Below are 11,620 nucleotides of genomic sequence, written 5' to 3' on the forward strand. Positions count from 1 at the left end.
CAAGCTTGCCTTAAAAACTTCCTTATATTTTTAGGCCATGAGTGACAGTCTCTGTGAAACATTTTGACACTTACTAGATGCTACATAAAAATATTAATAAAAATTATGATTAGAAGGAAGATTGGCTGTGGTTTCTTTTCCCTCCATTCAATCCCACATCTCAGCCTGTCTCAAATGTCCCCCTGAATGCGTCTTCATCAGCTTGAACTTTACATGAGATGGTTTAGTCTTGTTATGGGGGGAAGTTTACATGTTTTCAAAATTGTTTGCATTTAACACTGATAGAATCAATATGTACATAATACAATTTTAACTATAGGTGGAGCTGCCAGCTCAGCCTATGATATCTTGCCCAAAAGACAACTTTAACCACGAGAATGTTTTTATATCCACAGTCTGATCTGTGACAAATTGTGCCACATGGCACTAATGGAAACAAGATGATGCTGTCAGATGCAGATATGAATATGTACATTTTCAGTTAAGTGAGGTGGTCTGTCCAGCTAGCAAGCAAAATGATTGTACAAAATAGGTACCAGACAGAAAGGCCCAGCAGGAGGAAGGAAAGCCTTACTGATTATTCAGCTAGTAAGTGCTAATACAATCTTCATCCCCCTCTCCCAAGCCCTAACCTAGGGGTGGCCAAACTGGCTCCAGAGCTGCATGTGGCTCTTCAGAGGTTAATATGTGGCTCCTTGCATAGGCACGGATTCTGAGGCTGGAGCTACAAATGCTAACTTTCCAATGTGCTGTGGGGTGCTCACTGCTCAACCCCCTGCTCTGCCCCAGGTCCTGCCACCACTCCACCCCTTCCCTAAGGCCCCTGCCCCTTCCCCGGGGCCTGTCATGCCCTCGCTCCTCCCCCCTCCTCACCAGAGCCTCCTGTGTACTGCAAAACAGCTGACTGCGGCGAGCGGGAGGCATGGGGAGGGTGGGGGAGGCACTGGTTGGCAGGGCTGCCAGTGGGCGGAAGGCGCTGGGGGGGGGGGGTAGCGGATGGGGGGGGTGCTGATATATTACTGTGGCTCTTTGGCAATGTACATTGGTAAATTCTGGCTCCTTCTCAGGCTCAGGCTGGCCACCCCTGCCCTAACCCTCTGGTGCTCCATTTTTGCATGGTAGGATTGAGACAGAGACAACTGTTAATCATCAACAATACAAGTATTTATGGCACATTCATTTACTGAAGCCTTACTGATTAAAATGCCTTAAGTTTTACACTTAAAAAATTAAAAACCAAAACTGATCACAGAATGTTCTTTTAAATGACAACTATATCAACAGAAATGCTATCAGAATGGCTCATTTCATCAAAACTAGGTCTCAGCTGCAGAAACTTCTTACAAAAATGGCTGTTTTCTTCCTGAAAATTGATCACTGTACATGAACATTCTTATGTATTATTATAATGATCCTCAATTACACCCAATCAATCTAAACAATGACAGCTTGCATACAGGTCATTTCTTTTTTGCAATGATGATCCTTGATCAGTAATTATAAATAAATTAAGGTTCTCCATAACTTGCAAAATCTTCTATTTTCAGTTATAAAAGCTAGTTACAGCTGAACTCCAGTTATGTACCCTAAATTAAAGCCTACAACAATGGTATTTTAACCAAAGCCAGAAACTGATTAGCAAATCAGCAAACTGAGGTGACATCATTAAAAAGAAACCTCTGTACCAGTAAGGTAGCCAAATCAATTTCCAATGTCAGCAGCTTCAAGAATTTAATGACGTTTCAGCTACATGAGCTGAAAATTCTGAAAAATAAAGTTGAAACTTATAATAAAATCCACTAGTGTCTGCCTGTCAGGCAGCAGTAGATTTAAAGCACCCACTGCAAATACCTAAAGCCTTCATCTGGCCTAATTCTGTCCAGTTTAGGGTTCCAATTACTGCACTATTTCAAAAGCAAATCTTAATATACATCATTGCAGAATATTATCTAAACTCTCACAGAACTAATCAGGTCCCAAGTCAAGTGACCCAAAAACCAGAAAAGGAAACAAGCTCAGTTCTTCATTTTCTCTCACCACTCCTCCGCAGGCGCCCCCCCATGCTTTGTTTAAACGGTATATGGTTTACAGAAGTGTACATGGTCTAGATGTTCACAAGTCAAGAGCACATACAAAACAAGCAGTGAGGAAGAAAAGCATCAAAATAGCAAAGGGCTTGTTAAAATTTCATTCGCACCTTGTCAGACTGCAGTCAGACCTACCACCCGACACCATTACAAATGCAGTAAAAAAAATCATGTTAATGCAACATTAAGGTTGAGAAGTGAACTTTATACTATTTAGGAAATTCAAAGGTTAAGCTTCCCATAGCAAAATTAACTCAAACACACATATATTTAGGTTCATCAATTGCTGTTTCTGCAGTGCTGCTGTTGAAACCTTAAAGGCAGATGGTCAGGATAAGTTACCTTGAGATAAAGGTTATCTAAGGGTAGTTTTTTCTCCAAGACAAAAAATGCTTTGAGTAATTTAAATATGATGTCATTAATATACCTTTTAAAAAAATATTAATTGGTTTGTCGTAAGAAATGAGAACAGTCAAAATAATTTAAAGAAGTGATTAAAACTATTTAAGAATCCAGACTCCACTAGCAGATAGAGCCAAATTTGAATAAAAATAAAAAAAAAAAAAATCACAGGGGAGTCTTGCTCAGTAGTGGGCTGACCAGGGAGACAGACCAAACTAAATCACAGAAATCAAGTCCAGGACAGACACACAGTCATAGGGCCCAATGCTACAAACCCTTATGCAGGTGAGTAACTTTACTCAGGTGAGAAGCCCAGGTGATTTCAGGATAAGAATAAGGGACAAATTATTAAAAGTGAAATACTTCTATTAATAGTTTACTTTTCACTATGCTATTTATTTACTTTCACTATTCAAGTTGAGTGATGCAGAAAAGAGACTAGTCAATTTCCCCTTCAGGGTCTCATATAGTACCACAATACTGTTCAGAGATTATTTCTATTTGCTGTGGTGTTGTAACCATGTTGGTACCCGGATATATAAAGATATTACCTTACCTACCTTGTCTCTCCTATTTCTTTTGGCATTTTAAAAGTAATGGAAACATTTCTACTGGTCTTAGATTTTACTCCCAGGTGAGATCTAATATTTATTTCTTGCATTCCATTTTCTTTAAGAAAAAGAAAATCTGCTGCTGTACCAGCAAAGTACCCAAAACTAAAGTCAAAGTGTTGCCCAGAGAAAGAAAGAAGAGCATCTTTCCTCCAGGCCCCACACAGTTTTTAGTAGAGCCAACCGCTACCAGGTCATTAGGGGAGGAATTACTAAATGAACCAGTTCAACTTTTTGGGCACGCAAGCACCAAAATGTAAACATTTGAAACAGATACGTATGTACGAAATGGAGGGGAGGGGGGAAAATAGAGTCCTAAACCATGTTCTCCTTTATTTTCCAAAGGCAGAGGGGACTAGTTGGGCCTGGTGGCTTGTCACTGGATGCCTGTGGTCCTCTATTTCAAATTGTGCACATCCCCAAGGTCGCAAAACCCCAGGGCAAGGTATTCTTGAACTTGATGTATGCAATGATTGCATATTCAAAAAATAACAGTCAAGGAGTGCTGGTATTGATGGGGAGTGCAGGGAACATCTGGGCCATGACAGACCTGTTAGGTAAAGCCTGACTGGTCCATCTTTACATTGTTTGGTTGCACACTTCCAGAGAGGAACGCGCTTATTTAAAAGGGTAAAATGTCAGTACAGACCATGGATTTTGAATGTTTAACTTGAGACATCTCAGATCTGAGTTTCAAAAGTGCTGAGTATTCACAACTCCAACTGAAGTCAATGAGAGCTGTGCATGCTAAGCACCTTTGAAATTAGGCCTTCAGTGTTAAACTGGGCTCTAAAGAACAAGCAACCAAAATCAGTGACCATTTTTAAAAACGTGTTATTTCAAACTCTGCAAAGGTTGTATACACTGAAGGCCATAAATATAGAATATGAATTTTTTAAAATGAAACTATTCAAGTTGCCAGAGTACAAGAGAGTGAACACTTTAGAATGGAAAACTTTTATATATATATTTGTGTAAGTTTGTCCAAATACAGTTTTGGGTCTGAAACAAGGCATAATAATTTTCAGTCCATAATAGGAAACAGAGAAAATTATGAGCCACCAAAGAGGATTTTATGACATCAACAGGACCTCTCACTACAATACTATCCAAGTAATTCAGTTGCCTGTTTATATGCGCATGCATGCCATAAGGCGTAACACTGCACCTCCACCCCACAGTGTAAGCGGTGGTACTAATACCAGAACTGCTCAGCTATAACCCCAATGCCATTTGGCAGACTTTATTATTATTATTTTTGAACTTGTGGTTATTTCCTTTCCATACCAATGTTTTTCGGTGGCCCTGTATAATTTAAATTAGAGATGTACCTGTAAATGACTGAAGTTTAAATATAAAAGATATCCTAGAACAGAAGAGGGATTTTTGTTAATGTAAAGCAGTAAGGGATGGTATCTAAAGCTTCAGCCGATTGACTTTTTTAGATGAGATGTCATCAGGCAACTGAGTTTCTAACCCATGAATCTGGAGTTATTGTTATAAGAATAGGAGATGGTATTTTAAATATTTTAATTTATTTTGAAAGAATGAAGTCACAGAGTGGTTTACTGTACAATGACACACACTGCATTTTCTCTTCCTTTTACTATTTGAACCTGTCCTTGCAAGTCATTGTGGCAGGACAGGAAGTGCTCACTCTTCACCTGGCAGCTCTCTCTAGCCTCTTGTGATATATGTAGAAGGGAACAAAAATCCCTACTGTTTCTACAGCACACACACACTTGTGGGTGTGGTACACAGGTTGAAAATTAAAAAAAAGAGATAGGCCTGGTGTCCAAAAGAGATACAGCTATTCAACCAATAGGAACTACCGGTACTTGCAAAAGAAACAAAAGAATTGTTTAGCAAGCATTAAAATGGCACACTGCCTATATCTAACATCCATCTAAACAAACAGAGGAGCGTGCTATTAGGAAAAATTACAAGCATTAAAAAATATTCCATCTTCCTACCACAGGCAGTTATGAGACTTGGAAAGTTATCTTGCAAACATCAAATTAACTGAATTATTTCTAAGGCAATTTCATTTATTTTGTACGTAAGTATTAAATGCAGAACCCTACTATTCAGCAAAAAGACTGGAAGATTTTCAAAAATAACAAGTTAGCATATAGGGAGACTACTAAGCATATTTTGATCCATCATAAATGCCCTGCATTAATTATACCAAAACCAACTACTCATTCCATGTTTGAGAAAGATTTCAGGAACCCCAAGCAATGACCAGTTTTTCAGTCTTCTGAAGGAGACTGAATAGGTTTCAAAACTTTTCTAGCACAAGATTTTCCTATACAAAATTTGAACAACAAAGATTGACACAAGATCCAACACTGATATTGGAGCAAACTTTTTATGGCTCAAAAAGACTCTTGCTCTTTCAGTGTAGCTAGCATGAACTCAAGATCAGTTCTAAAAAGGAAACCACTGGATGTAAAACTGATGAATGCTCTATTAAAGCTGTACCAAACTAAAATCAGAAAGTTATTTTCTGGTACCAACCATTGTTAAAATGCTATCAATTAAAAAACAAAAGTCATTAATAAAATCAACATGTGTGTTAACACACACAGAGTCCAGCTTTAGAAACTGAGTGGGATAAGCAGGGGATTGTTTGTTTGTTTTTTAAATTACTTAACATCCCAGATGTAAAGACTGGATGAAGTTTTCCAGGATGGGCCAAATCTGTATTAAGATTTTCTGGGTTAAAAAGAAAAACAAAAAACAGACCAAAAAAAAAAAAAAAATGTTCTCCTAAAAACCCAGTGAACTAATTTTGTCACTGCTATATTTTTTCTATTCTTGATGCACACTAAAAAGTAACACCAGCACATTTTTAAAATAAAATGCATTACTTTGTCTAACATTAAAATCAACACCTGCTCCTGCAAGCTGTTATCAGATATATCAGGCCTAAGATTTAGCTCCCTTCTCAAGCTAAAAATGTGTTTCAATGACCTGCAACTGATTTTTGTAACATATAAAAAAAAACACCATATAATTGATTCTCCAACAAGCTAGACTGCATGATATTGATGACATCTTGCACCAAAATAGCATCTAATCAACAACTAGGATAACAATACAATTTCAAATACTGTGGGACTCCTCTGTAACTGAAACACGAAACAACTTTACCTACTTTAAAAATACATATGTAACTTACTCTGTGACATCTTTCACAAACAGCATATAATTAGAGATCAAAACACTGCTGTCATGGTGACAAGGCCAATCTCTGTAATATGTGCATATTGTGAAAGCTGATCTTGTTTTAGTGATTAAGCCAAATGAGACAGGACTTTGGATTCTCTATGATAAAGAGCTATTCTGTCTTTTTCTAACTGCTCTCACTCTAGTACTGCTTATTTCTTTTTTTAAATAAAAAGATACCTTGAACTTCTATAGCAATTTTCATTCAGGAATCTCAAAGTGCTTTACAAACATTAGTGGCCTGACAGATAAACATACCCATTTTAAAAGGACGAAACCAAGGCACAGATGTTAAGCAGCTCATTCAAGGTCACAGATTATGTCTGTTTAAAAGCTGGAACTGGAATTCAGGAGTTCTATCAGTTTCTTACTAAAGTCATCAAACAATGCTACCTGCCCTTTTATCAGTTTGCCTGGTTGCTTTTTAAAACTGCTTTAAAAAAAAAAAACAGTACGCACACATGAACATGCGTACAATTTATTCTCTACTGAAGAGTCTGCATAGAACAAGTGTTTTTTATCCTTTTTTATCAATTTATTTATTTAGAGCCATTCAAATTGGGCAAAATACATTTTTTGTAAAAACAAGCTTTTATAAAACCCAAGTCCAACAGAAATGTTTTCAAAATTATTTAAATGCCAATAAAAACAGTCTTTTTAAAACAAATAAATATTTCCCTGAAGCGTTTACAATCCAAATACTACAGCACTGAGAACTTGAAACCTAACTGCCTGCATTGATCTTCAGTGTTCAAGTTAAGAGAATGCAAGAAGTGAGCAGGATAAATAGCGAAAAGTGAACAGGATGCTTATGATTCTGTTTTAATAACCTAAGGCAGTGGGGTTCCCAAACTGTGGACTGTCAGAACACCAGGAGCCCACAGAATACTTGCTGGAACTAAAAAATAATTAAATACTTTTCTAACATACTCTTCCATGTTCACAGGTGCTGTAGTTGCCACAGGGATGTTATTCAATTGCCAGTGAGAAAAGCGATGGTGGTACACACAATTGTGAATGGAAGAGGTAGCATCTAAGTCAATTTGTACTCTCCATTATGATAGCGTTCCCTGCTACGAACATTTGAAAACTCTTCATTTAAGGCATAATCTGTAACACAGCTAAAGGACTGTTTATAATATATGGAACCAATCCTACATTTCTTGTGTACCTATGATTCCCAATGACTTCAATGAATGCAGAATCTGGCCATATGATTTTTTTAATATGATGGTATCTCTTTAAAATCTGAAGTAGTAGTTGGCTGTTTTTGCATGAGTCTCCAGACACTACCCAAGTTCTACTAGATACCACTGTCAGCTCTGGCACCTAAGATAAACCTCTACCTGAAATCATAAGGTGCTAGTCATCCACACAGAGGCTTCATTTTCAGAATCATTTTGCATTTGTCACTGGCAATGTCTCCATCTATATTTGCCCACATATTCTCTCAGGCCCCTGCGGGTCATTTTGTTTTATAAATAATAGATCAGGAAATACTCAGACCTGGACCTTTTAGAATGTTTCGCATCTGGAGAAGCCAACTGTCACCCCACAATCACACATCCCATTTACAATTTCTTCTAAAAATCATAAGAGGCCTCTTTATCAGTAACCCCTGCCCATACTGCACTGACAGGAAAAAGAATATCCTCTTAGTCATTTGAGTAAGACAAGTGGGAGGGGTGCCATTTTCTTTTTTAAAAAAGGGGGAGTGGGGGCGACAAGTCAGACTAGTTCACTTGTCCACAGATTATCTGAACACATGGCTTCTTCCTGAGATCCAAAAGAGGATCTCATCACATGATCACAATCAACATTATATACTTCTATTCACTGCATGCCATTCTCCTAAGACATCTGCAGGATAAGTACGCCAATGTACTTATTTTACAGTTAACTAATCCATCTTCAAAAAAATGCTAAATTTGAGAGGACAGGAGACAATCACGCTGCAGCTTCAGGCTCAGAATATAAACAGAAAAAAGGACTGTTTTCTTATGAAAACATAGTACATCCATCTCTGATATATGCACTTAAGTGTTGCCAAAATAGACTTGCATTTATTTGTAGATAAAGTAATCTAATTTCAAAGCCATTCTTAATTCTGAGAGAAATTTCGATGCCATGTCAGTCAAAGTATTCAAATCAAAACCAAGCTCCTCAATTAAAATATGTAACCGACTCATTTCATGACACTAGCGGAAGTTGTATGTTCTATGGCTAACTCCTTCCTTTGTCAAAAGGATGACATGACTGAAGGAAGAATTAGCTTTTAAGTCTCCACTTTTCATTACTTCAAGGATGTAGTATTAGAATCCATGATTCTAGGATCCTTTGAGCTCCACGTTCAGAACAGTTTATATAAACTTTTGCGAGAGTTTGGTGTTAGCATGAAGATAAACTTAAATATCCCTTTTAATTATGAAAGTTATGCTTACTTAAAACTGAGATGTACACTGACAACCCTTTGTCTCATGGACTATATTCATTATAAGATGTTAGAATAATTTAAAATGAACTGAAAAACACCTCCTATTAAGTCAATTGAATCAATATTTAAAACATGACATATCTACAGCACAAAACCAGTGTCAGGTTCTTGAGTGATACATATTATACAGTCTATTTTATTAAACAGTATAAAAAAACATTTTGTACTTCTGACTATGGAGCAAATGTTAGCATTATTCAAGTCACAATACTTTCAGCTTACTACAGTTTGAAAAAAAATACAAGACACATACCGTTCAGAAGCTAATAAGAGACTGTAGGTGGTCTAGGACAAATGACTTCAGTTCTCTCAAACTGCTCCAAGCTTCACCAACTAGTAGAGTGAAAATGACTTGCTCCTTGTCAGTTTACATTCAGAAGATTATCTTTGCAACAATTTTTTCTATATGAAAGCTTGTATTATGGAGAAATTCATGGTTTAGGTGACTGGATTTTTCACCCCCTTGCTTAACTGGAGAGATGAACAGATCTCTAATTCACCAAGCATACCGATGGGTTTTCTTAAACCAGATATTTTCCATATGCCATCTGATTTTTGTTAATTTTTTAGAATAGCAAATTCAACATTTTTGCTTTGTCTACTCATTTTTGTTTCTCCAATTCTGAACTTACTAGTTCAAATGAAGAAGTTATTTCCTATATCCATAAAGAAGAGGTTTCTGTAGAGAAAGCTGGTTTACTACTTCAACAAAATATGGCTCTATGTGATAGGCCAGCAATTTCCACTTCAATGGCTCAACTTCAGCAACAAATGTACTTGTGAAATAGTTTAGCTTCAGTCCTTAAGTTGATAACCTTGTGGCAAGAATTCCACAGGTTGTATGCTGTATTCAAAATTATCTACTTTTATCAATTTTAAATTTACTATCTTTTGATTTAAATGGATGTCCCTTGCATCTGACTTACTTGCTCTATATTATTCATTATTTTATATAACTCTAGTTCAAAGGGAGAACATGATAAAAGAATCCCAAACTGTTTCATTTTCCCCTCATATTGAAAAATTCACATGTCTCTGATCATTTTCAATATCTTCTATGATGAAACCTGATGCAAAGAATTTTAATTTCTCTAAAGTGTCTTTGTCATCCTTACTTACTCTCTGTACTTCCTGGTAGTCCAGTGGATCAACCTATTCTCTTACAGGCTTCCGCCAATTCAATATAATACCTAATTACAAACTCATGAAGCTGGTGCAAGACAGAAAGTGGTGGAAAGACTTAATTCAGCCCCATCGTTCCTGCTGAGCCAATGGACGGAAATCAAAGAACAAAAGTGAATATCTAGCTCCCAACAACTGTTGTAAGGCCTTATTTATAAAGTGCTTTGAAACACTCATGTGGAGATACTAAGAGATCAGTGTTAATGAGTTCATATCTAGTAAACCAGACTAGATGTGTGTATGTTAGTTTGTGTGTATGTTAGTGTGACAAATACTTGAATGTATTCAAGTATTTGTCACACTAACATACACACAAACACAAAACCAGATCATAACCACTAACTCAAACCATGTTAATTACCCAGTTTAAGCCTTGTAAAGGGCCCCCTGATAGATGCCCCATAAACCTTTGTAATAAAATAAGCTGTCTCCTTTCTTTCAAAATTATATTTTGGCTCTCCTATCAGAGAATGAGTTTTCACTTAAGTAAAAAAAAAAACAAAGACCAGTGATTAAAGGCAGTGATTTTTAAGCTTTTATATGTTACTATGGATTTAAATCAATTCACCCCATTTAGTGTGAGGAAACAACAGTTTTGGTTAGAGCTAGACCTAAAGTAGGCTTCCTTGCCACAGCTGTGTCAATACACCTCAATTCTGACCCACAGCATCACCATCCACCCGCAGCTACTCCAATGCACCTCAGCTTCGACCTACAGTATTCACTGCCATTCTAGTCCAGTCTTTATTGTAGACTCCAGTCAACGCAAATTGTAACAAGCTGTATGGTAGTTCTGATGTGAACTAGAACAAATCAACAATTCATTCTCTAAATGGCTTGCTTCAGAACTTGAGGCCCCAGATAGGAAAGACATCACTAATCCATTGCACCATCTTTGTCCCAGTGAAAAAGCATTTTCACAGAAAGGTGTATATTTCTACTATGGTCTGTCTATTCAAGCCTGGTTTAGGCGGCAAGGATGTGGTGTTCTGGTACCAGTTAAAACAAAATGAAGCTTACAAAGGCACCTTTAGTTAGGTAAGGATGGGGACAGGTGTGGACTCCTGAAATTAGGAGGTGGTTTTTAAAAAGATCACCCAGGGTCCTTGGAGAGAGAAGAGAAAAAAAAAAGCTTCAATCTCAAAGTTAAACACTGGCTAGAGAGAGCTTTGTTAAAATCAAAGGATTTTCTTTTTTTAAATAAAAGAAAACTTATTTGATTAGAAAAAAGGAATGCTTCAGTGATCCATAGTCAAAAATTAATCATATAACTGCAATTTATATTCTGCTGATCAACTGCTTCATAGTATATTAGACAATCATCAAAAGGGCCAGGTGAATGTGGAAGCAGCATGGTAATGTACTAACAACAAGAAGGTTTCAGAGTTACAGCCGTGTTAGTCTGTATCCGCAAAAAGAAGAACAGGAGTACTTGTGGCACCTTAGAGACTAACAAATTTATTAGAGCATAAGCTTTCGTGGACTACAGCCCACTTCTTCGGATGCATATAGAATGGAACATATATTGAGGAGATATATATACACACATACAGAGAGCATAAACAGGTGGGAGTTGTCTTACCAACTCTGAGAGGCCAATTAATTAAGAGAAA

General features: G+C 37.0%; 1 protein-coding gene across 3 annotated transcripts in view; it reads right to left on the reverse strand.

The window, feature by feature from the left end:
- ZFAND3 (zinc finger AN1-type containing 3) overlaps positions 1-11,620 on the reverse strand; it is a 275,627-nt gene that overhangs the window by 259,011 nt on the left and 4,996 nt on the right. The window lies entirely within an intron of this gene.

The sequence above is a fragment of the Trachemys scripta genome, chromosome 3 (assembly GCF_013100865.1).
Source record: "Trachemys scripta elegans isolate TJP31775 chromosome 3, CAS_Tse_1.0, whole genome shotgun sequence".
NCBI classification, from domain to species: Eukaryota; Metazoa; Chordata; order Testudines; family Emydidae; genus Trachemys; species Trachemys scripta.